We start from the raw sequence: 12321 nt of genomic DNA, 5'->3' as shown, positions 1-12321 counted from the left end.
TCATGAGTCGTATTGTAGATTACAACATCAGCTACTGTACGTCAACTTCATCCAATAAACTCCAGATAAAGATGAAACTTCTCGACAATGAATTATCAGTCGATCGACTTAATCCCATTAAGATTCAGCCTCGTCACTGCAGAACAACACGCATCCCACCGTCTTATCGAGACAGAGACAGTGCAGCCAATCGCTCCGGCTCCGTGTGCACAAACATTAAAAGGGATAGTTCACCCAAAATTCAAATTGCACTCATTATCTATACTCCCCCTCATGTCGACTAAGGGCTGGGAGAAGTTTCAGAGTTATCCGTGGCTTCTCTGAGTTACAGGGGGTCTCGGCGCAGCAGTGCATGTCAATATGACGGTTGCAAATGGATACCAACTGTCTTCGTAACAAAAAGACACACCAAAAAACATCCAAATACCTCCATGCTGCTCGTATGTAATGTCCGTCTTGTATTGAAGCCCAGGAACGCAGGAAGAGGAGCTTCGAGAAGCTTCTGCTACAAACAAGCTTAAAATATAGACTTATTTAATTTTTTCCGGAACAATTTCGCATTCCGGGGCTTCAATACAAGACGGACATTACATACGAGCAGCATGGAGGTATTTGGATGTTTTTTTGGTGTGTCTTTTTGTTACAAAGACAGTTGGTATCCATTTGCAACCGTTATATGGACATGCACTGCTACGCCGAGACCCCCTGTAACTCAGAGAAGCCACGGAGGACTCTGAAACTTCTCCCAGCCCTTAGTCCACATGAGGGTGAGTAGATAGAGTGAAATTTGAATTTTGGGTGAACTATCCCTTCAAATAAAAAGTCTATTTTATTTTGTTATATGAAAATCATTCAATGTGCATCCACACATACACACACACAGTGCATTTACAGTTGAATACTGTGTGTGCCCATTCATTATAGGTTGCTGGAGCATTTATGGGAAAAAAATTAGGTCACCTGAAAACAAGGTCGAACGCGTCCATTCATCCGTCACACTGGACTGCGTGACAATCACTGTGTCTATATACGACCGACTTTCATCTGCAGTCGCAACAACTTCACACATGATTCCTGTACAAATCCGATTTAGCTGCTGATTAAGTGTTGGAGGAGAAACACTGAGGTTCATCTGAGGTGAAGGAAGGTTTGTTGTGCTGCAGCAACTTTTATTTTATTACTAAAGTGCAACAAAAACCGTGGGGGATCTTGCTGACAAGCTGTGCGTTCATTTTTTTTTTACTAAACATCACTGATTGTGCTGCTGTGAGTGGCCACTGGCCCGCACAGCCTGAGACAGGACGGTTTCCAGATCTGAACGGGATACTTTCCCTCCGCAGCTGGAAAACGTAAACACAAACTGGCCTTAAGCATCAGAAAAACTATTATTTAACCACAAAACCCAAGTGGACTCGACCGAACGACGCCAGGAGAATCAGAGAATCAGAACGCTCCACTTGGACGGGGATGTTCCTCACATTTCGTTGCCATATTTTTCCTTTTTTTTTTCTCTTGTGTTTACCAGACCAAACGCACTCAGCTTGACCAGTTATCTGCAACACAGCTGGGTGGTAATTGTTTCTCCATCAGACATTAAGGCCACTGCCTCATGTCGACATTCAGAGAGAGAAAGAGAAAGAGAAAGAGAGGGGGGAGATGCAGATTTCTCCATCTCCAACATAAACAGCACTGAAACACCCTGAACCTCTGTTGATATGTAGGTTGGTTTGTCACCGTACCAGAGGGTCAGGGTGAGTCAATACCAATACCGGTGAACTTCCATGATTGTTGATAGCACAATAAAAACCAAGAAACAGAACTCATGGACTTCTAAATTCACTCCATTATTTAAAAAAAACATTTCACATCAAATCTTTAAGGGGAACTATACAAGTCTGGTCTCTTCTCATCTGTGTTGCTAACCCTGCTCACAGCCATGTGCACTTGTTTTCAACTAAGCTGTCGCGAAATCAATCCATGGAGCGGTGGATGACGTTATTTATCATATACAATATTACAAAGTGTATACTTGGGTAGTCTTATCTGTCATTCGTGTGGTGTTGCTGCAAAGACGAGAGCTGGGACACCGGGTCAGAGGCTCTGATCTGATCAAGGTTGGTTTTCAGCTAAGAGACACTAGGTGGAAGGCAGAGAGCCTCCATTCTCCCTGGAACTAGTTACTAGTCATTGGTTTAACCATCACTAGGACTCTGAGGCTGCTTCATTAACATAGGAACGTAGCATAGCAAAGTAAAAATCTTGCATTGTTGCTCTTTAAGCTCCACTGTGCTTCAACAACTTCTCAAAAGAAACTAAAGTGCAGGCAGTGACACAGCCAGCCACCAGGTGCAAAAATGATACGTTGTTTTATTCTTATTTCCATGACTCGGCTAAAAACTTGTGGCGTACACCCATAGGCAGTTCGAGTAGATCGAGGTCCAGCCACATTCACATAACAAACGGACCACACCGATGTTTGCCTATAGCCGTACCAAGACCATATAACGTATGCTGCCCAGGTCCAACAGGAATCAACATGTTTCAACACGTCGATTCTCGATACTTATCCGATACCACGATAAAAATAATACTTTATCTAAAAACTGTTCCATATCAAACCAAGTATTTAAGCTCCACTGTGCTTTAACAACTTCTCAAAGTATTCAAAATACAGGCAACAACACAGCCAGCCACCAGATGCCAAAATTATGATATAGGCTACTGTTTTCATTTTTCAAGCTGGTACGTGTACGTACGTACTGGCAGAGCATCATGTTTCATGTTTCCTTGACTCAATCAAACTTGTGGCGTACCAAACACCCATGGACAGTTGGAGCGGATCAAGGTCCGGTCAGGTTCACATAACAAATGGACTGCACCAGAGTTCTACTGTAGCCGCACCAAGACCTAACATATGCTGCCCAGGTCCAACAGGAATAAACATGTTTCAACACGTCAATTCTCAATATTTTATCTGATACCACGATAAAAATCAAAAAACAGAACCCATGTCCTTCTAAATTCAATACTTTTTTAGAAAAAACTGAACCTCCAAAAGTATTTAAGCTCCACTGTGCTTCAACAACTTCTCAAAAGTATTCAAAATGCAGATAACAACACAGCCGCCACCAGATACGAAAATTATGAGATATTGATTCATTTGTCAAGCTGGTACGTACTGGCAGAGCGTCATGTTTCCACAAACACTGACCAGATAAAGACTCGTGGTATACATCGTCATGTTTCTATGACTCAATCAAACTTGTGGCAGTTGGAGTCGATCAAGGTCCCGTTGGGTTCACATAACAAACAGACCGCACCAGAGTTCGACTGTAGCCGTACCAAGACTATAACCTACTGTACATTGCCACGCGCCAAGTCCAACAGGAATCAACACATTGGCCCACCGAAGGCACAGTTATCATCTGGTACTCACGGTATCAAAACAAAGAAGGCACAGTGTATTCTTTGCATGTTGCAGCCACTTAGTACCAAGGTATCGGCCATTACAACTGCAGTAGTAGGTGGTGACAGCTTTAATATTCGTCTGAACAACTGGACATGACACATCATGACAGAGTCTCCTGTTGTTTTCTTGTCTGTAACAACATCTATTGCACGTCTGTCCGTCCTGGGTGAGGGATCCCTCCTCTGTTGCTCACCCTGAGGTTTCTCCTGTTTTTCCCTGTTAAAAGGGTTTCCATGGAGTTTTTCCTCAGTCGATGTGAGGGTCTAAGGACAGAGGATGTTGTTACGATGCCATGTAAAGCCCTTTGAGACAAACTGTTTGTAAAAACGGGCTATACAAATAAAATTGCCTTGCCTTGCCTTGCCTTGCCTTACAAAACCTCACATTCAGCCAACAGCATGGAAAAAGCAAAAAGAAAGAAAGAAAGAGAACTCCCATTCTCCAGTTAATTGTTGAAAAAAAGCAAGGTCAACAAAATAAAGAAGTTGATCTCACAACGACAAGACAAAACAAAAACACAATCCACACCTGAATGTCACAGTGTTAGGCTATATAAGTGGAGAACAGTTTCCTCAGGTGGGTTTTTAAACTCTATAACCAACCAACAGTTAAAGACAGCGGCTGCTCTAAGAAGCTCTGCAAAACCTTCAAAAACCTTCAAAACCTTCAAAAACCTTCCCCCCCTTGTAGAAGAAAAACCTCAACTAAAACGCTGCAGTCCACAGCTCCGGCTCTTCACGCCTACGTCGAGGGCAGCGCTGAGGATAGGAGGCCATCTGCATTTCATCATAATTAATTTTAAGGGTTTTATTGCAACTAATTAATTTAGATAGATACGAGCACATTTAGTACGGCTGCTGCTGCTGCTGGTGGTGCTGCTGGTACAGGGAAAGTGCAGGGTGTGTTTGCATCTCTGACTTCATTAGCAGCGTTTTTATTTTATTTTGAAATGTAGAAAATTCAGGAAAAGCATCATCAAAGCTATGGTTACATTAAAATAACTCCTGTCTCTCAACATCTGGAGGGAGTTTTGGACAGAATAAGATACACAAGAAAAGTGCCCAGATGCTAATATTAGGAAATGAATTAATTAGCTTTAAACCTCCCCCTTTTTAATATTATTAAGCTTAATTAATCAGACGGTCCTCTCCTGAACAAAAAACAATTAGGGGACTGCTTATCGGACCGGGAGCACTTTGTACTGTTTGAATTGAATAACATTCCCCCATCATGTCAAAACACTATTAGCGCCCGAGTGGATAAATTACAGCTGAGTTTTCTCCCTCTTATTTGGTTTAAATCAATAAGTGTTGGCTCGCTGGCCGGCGTACCTTGACACATTGTTGTGCCTTGACAGTTTGTGCCGATTGTGAAAGAAAAAAAGAAATCAATATGCATTACATTAATGTAATTATAATTCAACCGAAGTGGGCTCAGAGTGATATTTTCTCCATCCGTTCTGGGCTTCATCCAAGATTTTGTTTACATACACAGCTCCTAGTTTAATTAGTGCGTCGTGATCTCAGTGATAGTGGTGATTACTATCCGAGCGCACTGATAACAGCAGCACCATGGTGATTAAAAGTCGCTGGATTTGACCTCTGAACCGGCTGGGAGCGCTAAAAAACGCACCGTCTGCTGCCTTTGCAATACATCGCATTGCATTACACTACACAACACTACACGTCCCCACACCAGCCCCAGCACCTCCCTCGGCCTTGAGCAAGAAATTGAACCGGCTAAGCGTCCCCGTGGAGCCAACCTCTCGGCGAGAAACGCTTTAGAAGCCTTGTTGTTTGTTTCCAGGTGTAAATAAATAAATATGTGCAATGCAATCATATGAATAATAATAGGGAGAAGAAGAAGCTGCAGCAGCAGCAGCCAGTTGCTAAGACGAGGCACTTGTGTGCAGGAAATCATCCCTCGATAATCAAACGGCCAAAAGAAAAAAAGAAAAAACAAGACAACAAACGCGGGTTCTGCTGACATTCATAACAGGACGCTCAAATTAGTCATAAAAATGTGAAATTGCTCAAGGGTATTTTGGCAGCGTAAAAGATAATTTTCTTTTTTTTTTTTTCTCTGCAACCACACGAGGAGCTTTTTGCTTGCCTGATTTGATTTAGACACACACACACACACACACACACACACACACACACTGCGGAGCACTTGAGATGTCATCCAAGGACATGCTAACCAGCCACCTCTTCCTCCTCGCCGGGTCACAGAGGTCACAACAACTTCCAGGAAGCATAAAAGAGGAGTTAATTCACACCACTTGACCTCTGCCCCCCGGTCCCATGTGCCCCATTATGCACTGACTCCATGCTAAACTGTGTGTGTCTGCCTGTCTGCATGCATGCATGTCTATGTGCATGTGAATGTGTTCTTTAACTTAGTTTAAATTCACCTCCAGTGCCACAAACTCTGCAGACTAAAAAAAAAAACACAAAAAGTGAGTGAGTGAGTGCTGCTGCAGCTAACACATCCAAAATAACACAAAAATAAAGACACTGCAGCCTCCATTTTGGACCCAAGCACTCCCCCTGGATCCACACCAACAGCAGCTTGTGATAACAACATCAATCACAGGCTAATCAGACTCAGTTTCCTGGTTTAGGGGGAGGTTAAAGGTGGCCTGTTAGCAGAGCAGCAGAGCAGCAAAGCTAAATGCTAAGGCTAACCCTACTAAAAAAAACACTTCACCTGTGTTTATGAATAAAAACAAGCTTTTATATCACCTGCAACAACCCCCAACCTTGTGTGGCTTCCACTTTAAAGGGCATTTGAGGCTAAAAACACGCTGTATTTACCGACACTGTGGGCACACAGACATGCACCTAAAAAAAATGTGGCTATGGTGTAGTAGCCTCCCCTGAGCTCGACTGGAGCTGAAACTTCAAAAAAAAAAAAAAAAAAAAAGGGAGCCGAAATATTATTTATACACATCAATTATAGATTAATTAAAATCTCACATGAAAGTCTAAAGCAGAGCCGATGATGTCTCGCCGCAGACGGAGCAGGGGGAGAGATAGAGAGAGCCAGGCTACCACCACCACCAGCAGCAGCAGCAGCAGCGGTAAGGGGGCAGAGTCAGAGCGGGCAGAGAGCGCTCGCTGCCCGGCCGTGTGCCAGCCTCGATGCCCGGTCAAGATCCGGGAGTCCTCGGCTGGCTGTGCTGTGCTGGCTTGGGCCGGTGCGTTCAGTGTGGGACGGAGGGAAGGAGGGAGGGGGAAGGAAGGGAAAGAAGGGGAGGTAAGGCGGTTGAAAAGGGACAAAAAAATTAAGAAAAAAAAGAAAAGAAAGCGAGCTCTTCTCTTTCTATTTAATGTGTCAACTCCCCCCCTCCGGCACCAAACAGCAGCAGCAGCAGCAGCACACGCGTTTATCGTCCGAGGAGGGAAGGAGAGGAGAAGAGAAGAGGGGGGAGGAGGAGGAAGAGAGGAGAGGACGGGACGATATCTAACTACAGCCACAAAAATAGTCGAGGAAGGAGAGGAGGAAGAAGAGGAGAAGGAGGAGGAGAGGGAGGGGGGTGAAGTGAAATGAAATATTCAGCAGTTGAAGCGCTTTCACTCTTTCACCCTATCTCTCTCTCTCTCTCTCTCCAAGACCGACCGACCGACCGTGCGATCGTCCGTTTTCAGACCGAGTTCCCCTCCTTCTCCTCCGGGGCCGGACGAATGGCAGCTACCGGGACAGACACGCGTTGTTACCCCCCCTCTCCTCCCTCCTCCATGCCCATATACCACCACCACCACCTCCTTCTTCTCCAAAATGTCGCTTGACGTGATATATCACAGCCAATAAATTATTTATTTAAAAGACAAGGGGGGAGGGACACGGGCTGAACTTCAGTGTTTATCAATGTTTAAACGTATTTTGTTTAAAAAAAAAAAAAAATGGGGGAGAGGTGGAGGGGACAGCGGGGGGAGAGAGAGAACACCCAGGCAGGCGGCTGCACTCCATCTTTAAGCCCGACATCAACAGGTCATCCCGGGACACAAATGCGCTGCAACTGTGGTGGGCGAGACAGACGGATGAATCCGGCATGGCGAAGAGAGGAGAGGAGGAAGAGAGGAAGAGGAGAAGGAAAGTAAAAATAAAAATAAAATAAAATAAAAATCTTAACCCGTTTACAGTAAGGACACCACCGGTTGTCTGTGCTTTAGCCTATAAATACAGCATGATAGTTGGTAAAATAAAATAAATAAAAATATATATTTTTAAAAAACTAAATAAATAAAAATGTAGTTTTAGAAAAAGTTTAGGAATGCAGGGGGAAAGAAGCGAAAAGGGAGGACTCATCATCAACTCACTCACCGAGGGGAGAGGGGGGACAGCCCGCGGCGACTGAGTGAGTGGAGCCGGTGAAGTGGTTAAAGTTTTGGTCGGTGCCCATCGGCCCATCCCCCATAGCGGGGCAGCTACAGTACAACTTTACCCCCACAACACAACACAACCCTCCTCCTCCTCCACCTCCTCCCTCCCCTGGAGAAAAACAATAAAATAAACAATAGCTTCACCCCACACACACACATAGCCTACACACACCCCTCCTCTTCCAGCAGCAGCAGCACAACCGCAAAACCAAAATTCACATCAAATCCAAAGGAGAAGAAGCCACACACACACATATAGCCTACATACAGTGACACACACATGCATGCACAGTTCGGAGCTCGGACGACCGACCGACCGACCGACTCGTCTCGCCTCGCCTGGCCGAGTTGGAGCCGCTGTCCTCGGTGAACTCACCCCCGTTGGCTCGGTGGTTGTGTCTCCGCTGGAGAAAGTGTTTCAATGGAGGAGCAGCAGCAGCAGCAGCAGCGGGAGGAGGAGGAGGAGGAGAAGAAGCGGTCTAGTGTCTCCCTCCGCCTCGCTACAGGCAGCCATTCATTGTGACTGTATGTGTGTGTGTGTGTGTGTGTGTGTGTGTGTGTGTGTGTGTGTGTGTGTGTGTCTGTGTGTGTTTGTGTGTGTGTCAGTGTGTGTGTGAACCAGCCAGCCAGCCAGCAGCAGCCCGGAGCACGCACACACACACACACACACACACACCAGCAGCAGCAGTAGCGGCACACAATTCATGCATGCATGCACACACACACACACACACACACACACACACTACGTATACATACCTACCTAACACGTGCGCGCGCGTGCACCGGCTCGCGCGCGCGCACACACACATGCAGGAGAGGAGAGCGCAGAGCTATCGAGGAGGAGGAGGAGGAGGAGGAGGAGGACGCAGAGGAGCAAAGCGGGGATTTTTTTTTGTGTGTGTAACTCTCCCAGGGGTGGCAGACAGATCACAGAGCCACTGATCGACCAGACAGACAGACAGGTGGACAGACCGACAGACAGGTGTGGAGACAATCTGCATTGTCTCATTATAGCACCTTTGATAAATACATTGCATATGGATATTGATAAATTGAGGATGTGTACGTGACTTCTAGCCTAATCCCCTAAATTATTATCATTCCTATCCAAAATTTAAAAAAAAAACTTTTTCTTTCTTTTTTTCTTTTTTACCTCTTATTGTTAAAACCTTCACATGCCTAAAATCCAACATCTAAAAAAAACTTACCCTATATAACCCTTGTCCCCAAAATCCCTTAGCCTAAATATAAATAAATATATAAAGCACAGCAGACTGGAGGTAAAAATTACAGACTCACTCACACACACTCACACACTCAGTTTGTTTTCCTCGGCATCACTAAAAATAACTTGGCTCAGTCAGACACAATCATCTGGATGAGTAATAGCAGGAAAGTTGACTTGAACGTGGAAATACCCAGTCAAAACACTGGCGTGATAATATCTCGGCTGTTTGGATGTCTTATTTATAAGATTAGATATAAGATTAAACCAGCCTTCATATATATAGCCTATATATTTTTTATTATTATTTATATATATTTTTTGTAATATTATATATTTATTTTATTATAGGGACATAATTGAAAGCTTAAAGTAATGCGATTACATTTCGCAGAGTAACGGATTACATATTCGAGCCCACGCGCCGCTGCAGGCAGGTAGACAGGCAGCAGCGTCCCCAGCCGACCCGACTGTCTGAGCCCTGAGCCCCACCCACCCGTGAATCCACCCACTCACCCACTCTCTCTCTCTCTCTCACACACTCTCTCTCTCTCCACTCACCGCGGGTGTCTTCTTCTCCCTCGGGTGCTGCTGCTGCTGCTGTGGAAGCGACCGACCAGCGACTTGTTTCTATTCACTCCCCCTCCTCCCTCCCTTTCCCTCTCCCCTTTTCCTTTTTCTTTTTCTTCTTTTCCTTTTCCTGTCCGGCGACGCAGCTCGGACCTGTCCCCCGTTGAAAGCACGCACGCAAGCCGCCGGTTCGATCCCGCTGCGTGTGTCTCTATGTGTGTCTTTCTCTCTGTGTCTAGACTCCGGGCAGGTGAGCCCTCCGGGGCCTCCAGGCTGCGTACAGTGAATACTAAACAGGATGAGACTGCATTCAGGCTCACACGGCACTGCGCTCCCGCTCCCGCTCTCCTCTCCTCTCCTCTCCTCTCTCTCCCCTGTCATGCCAAATACTATTAACTCTATAATTCTCCTGTGTCAGATGTATAGCGCCACGCTCTCTGGGCGTTTATAGTCACAGCGCCCCCATCCAGATGTTGCAGCCCGGCAACGTGTGCAATAATCATACAGTCATGGAGACAGATTATTATTCTCCTAGTCCTGCCTGTGCCTGCACTCACTCTTCACACTCACCACTCATGTCTTATTATGTCTATGGATGGAAGTTATTGATAAATAACACAAAAACTGGTGTTAGATATTCTGATAGAAGTGTTGGAAAAACGTATTGATTTTTAATATTGTGCATTAAGGTGATATATGTGAGTGAACAAGTGTTTCACATCAATCAACCAACCAACCAAAGGCTATGTTTTTCTATTTGGATTTTTCATGTTTTATTTTTCAGATAACTTCAATTCATGCCTGTAAACAAACAGAGAAAGTTATTTTTGCTGTCGTCAGTTCTTGATGTGGGCTGACTGTGGAATAAATATGTATAAATCAACACATTTGCCTCTTAAATGTGCTGGAATATAGAGTTATAAAGTTATTTCAAGTTTATAAAACATGACTAAATCGGGACTTGGACCTCCAGTTGCACCATTATTTGTGCTATAGGATTTGGGGTAATGTATGTGAGACCATGTGTTGCATAGTGTTACTACAGAATAGCCTCTTTTTTATTTTATTTTACATATTATTTGGATTTTTTTGTGTTTTATTTTCCAGGTAACTTCAATTCAAGCCATTTTATTTTGCCCGTAAACAGAGAAATCAGTTTATAAAACTAATTTCCAAGTTATTTTGTTGTTCTTGATGTTAAGCAGGTAAAAGCTGACTGAATACCTCTTAAATTAGAGTTATAAAGTTATTTAAAGTGTAGGCCTATAAAACATGACTAAATCAGGACTTGGACCTCCTGTTGCACCGCTATTTGTGCTGATGTATTCATGAGACATGTTGCATATCAATGAAGCAACCATGTGACTTTTACTAGCCTGTTTTTCTGTGATTTGGATTTTCATGTTTTATTTTTCAAGTAACTTCAATTCAATTCAGATGTTTGCCCATAAACAGAGAAATCAGTTTATAAACTAACTTCTAAGTTTTTTTTGTTGTTGCTGTCAGCTCTTAGTGTTAAGCAGAAGTAGCCTACTACCAAAAGTAAAGTTTGACTGTGGATTAATCATCACATTTGCCTCTTAAATTGAGTTATGAAGTTATTTAAAGTGTATGAAACATGAGTAAACCAAGACTTGCACCACTGTGCCCACTATTTGTGCTATTATTTGCTATTAAATCAAGTATGAAACAGTAAACAAACATCTTAAAACAGGTCAGGGGCCTAAAGTTCAGGTGCAGCAGCTCTCTGCTTTTAAGCCCTATCATGTCATCTGATGATGCTTAATGGTGGATAATCCCTGGGAATAGTTATTTAACACACACACACACACACACACACACACACACACACACACACACACACACACACACACACACACACACACACACACACACACACACACACACACACACACAATAAGCCTGTAGCTCTCAGGGCTGTGCTTATAATAAATGATGTCTCCTTTTTTATTTTATTTTATTTTTATCTCAAAACTAATAATAGAAATAAACATGGAGGAGAAAAAACACTAAATATTGCAAATGTTGTGTTTATTTTGCAGAATTTGCATGAACAAAACAAAACAAAAGTGTGTCCTCTCTACTGAGAACTCCCTGCAAGATAAAGACGAAGATCACACACTTCATGCAGTCAATCTGTATTGTCCTTAAACAGCATCACATTCCTGCCATAACGACCTAAATTCACTTTACTGTACCACCGCGCTGCATTCATGACCTTATTTTATTTTCTAAAAGGCATTTCCCCAGCTCCTGACACATTATAGGGGTCAAGAGATATCCTGGTTTAATCCAAACAGCTATGTTTAGCCTCTTCATTATAATGCATTACTACTAAAAAACTCGGTGCACCACGGTGAGATTAAATTAGATTATTCATGAAAGCGGTAACTGATGTGTTTTCCAGCCTCAGCCTCGTCCTCACATGTTCGCTGCTGCTGCTGCTGCTGCGGGGGAAAGTAGGCCAGCGGGCGGCTGACTGATCGACCCTCTCTCCCTCTCTTGTCCTTACATTACACCGTTACCCTGACATCACACGGCCGCGGCGGAGGGAGGAGGAGGAACAGGACGCAACAGTTTACGCGTTTTCCGTATCCGTCTTTTCTGTGCCGCGCAGGCTTCCGTAGCGACGCTTTTTAAAACAATAT

General features: G+C 44.0%; 1 protein-coding gene across 1 annotated transcript in view; it reads right to left on the bottom strand.

The window, feature by feature from the left end:
• The window catches only part of nacc1b (nucleus accumbens associated 1, BEN and BTB (POZ) domain containing b), a 38580-nt gene extending 31693 nt beyond the window's left edge, over positions 1-6887 (bottom strand). Inside the window, exon 1 of the mRNA XM_083971641.1 lies at positions 6448-6887. The gene's annotated coding sequence lies outside the window, so the exon portion shown is untranslated. The remainder of the gene's footprint in view (positions 1-6447) is intronic.
• Between the last annotated feature and the right edge of the window lie 5434 nt (positions 6888-12321).

The sequence above is a fragment of the Trachurus trachurus genome (assembly GCF_905171665.1).
Source record: "Trachurus trachurus genome assembly, chromosome: 1".
NCBI lineage: Eukaryota > Metazoa > Chordata > Actinopteri > Carangiformes > Carangidae > Trachurus > Trachurus trachurus.
Note: the sequence above shows the minus strand (reverse complement) of the source record. Positions and strands in the feature narration are given on the sequence as shown.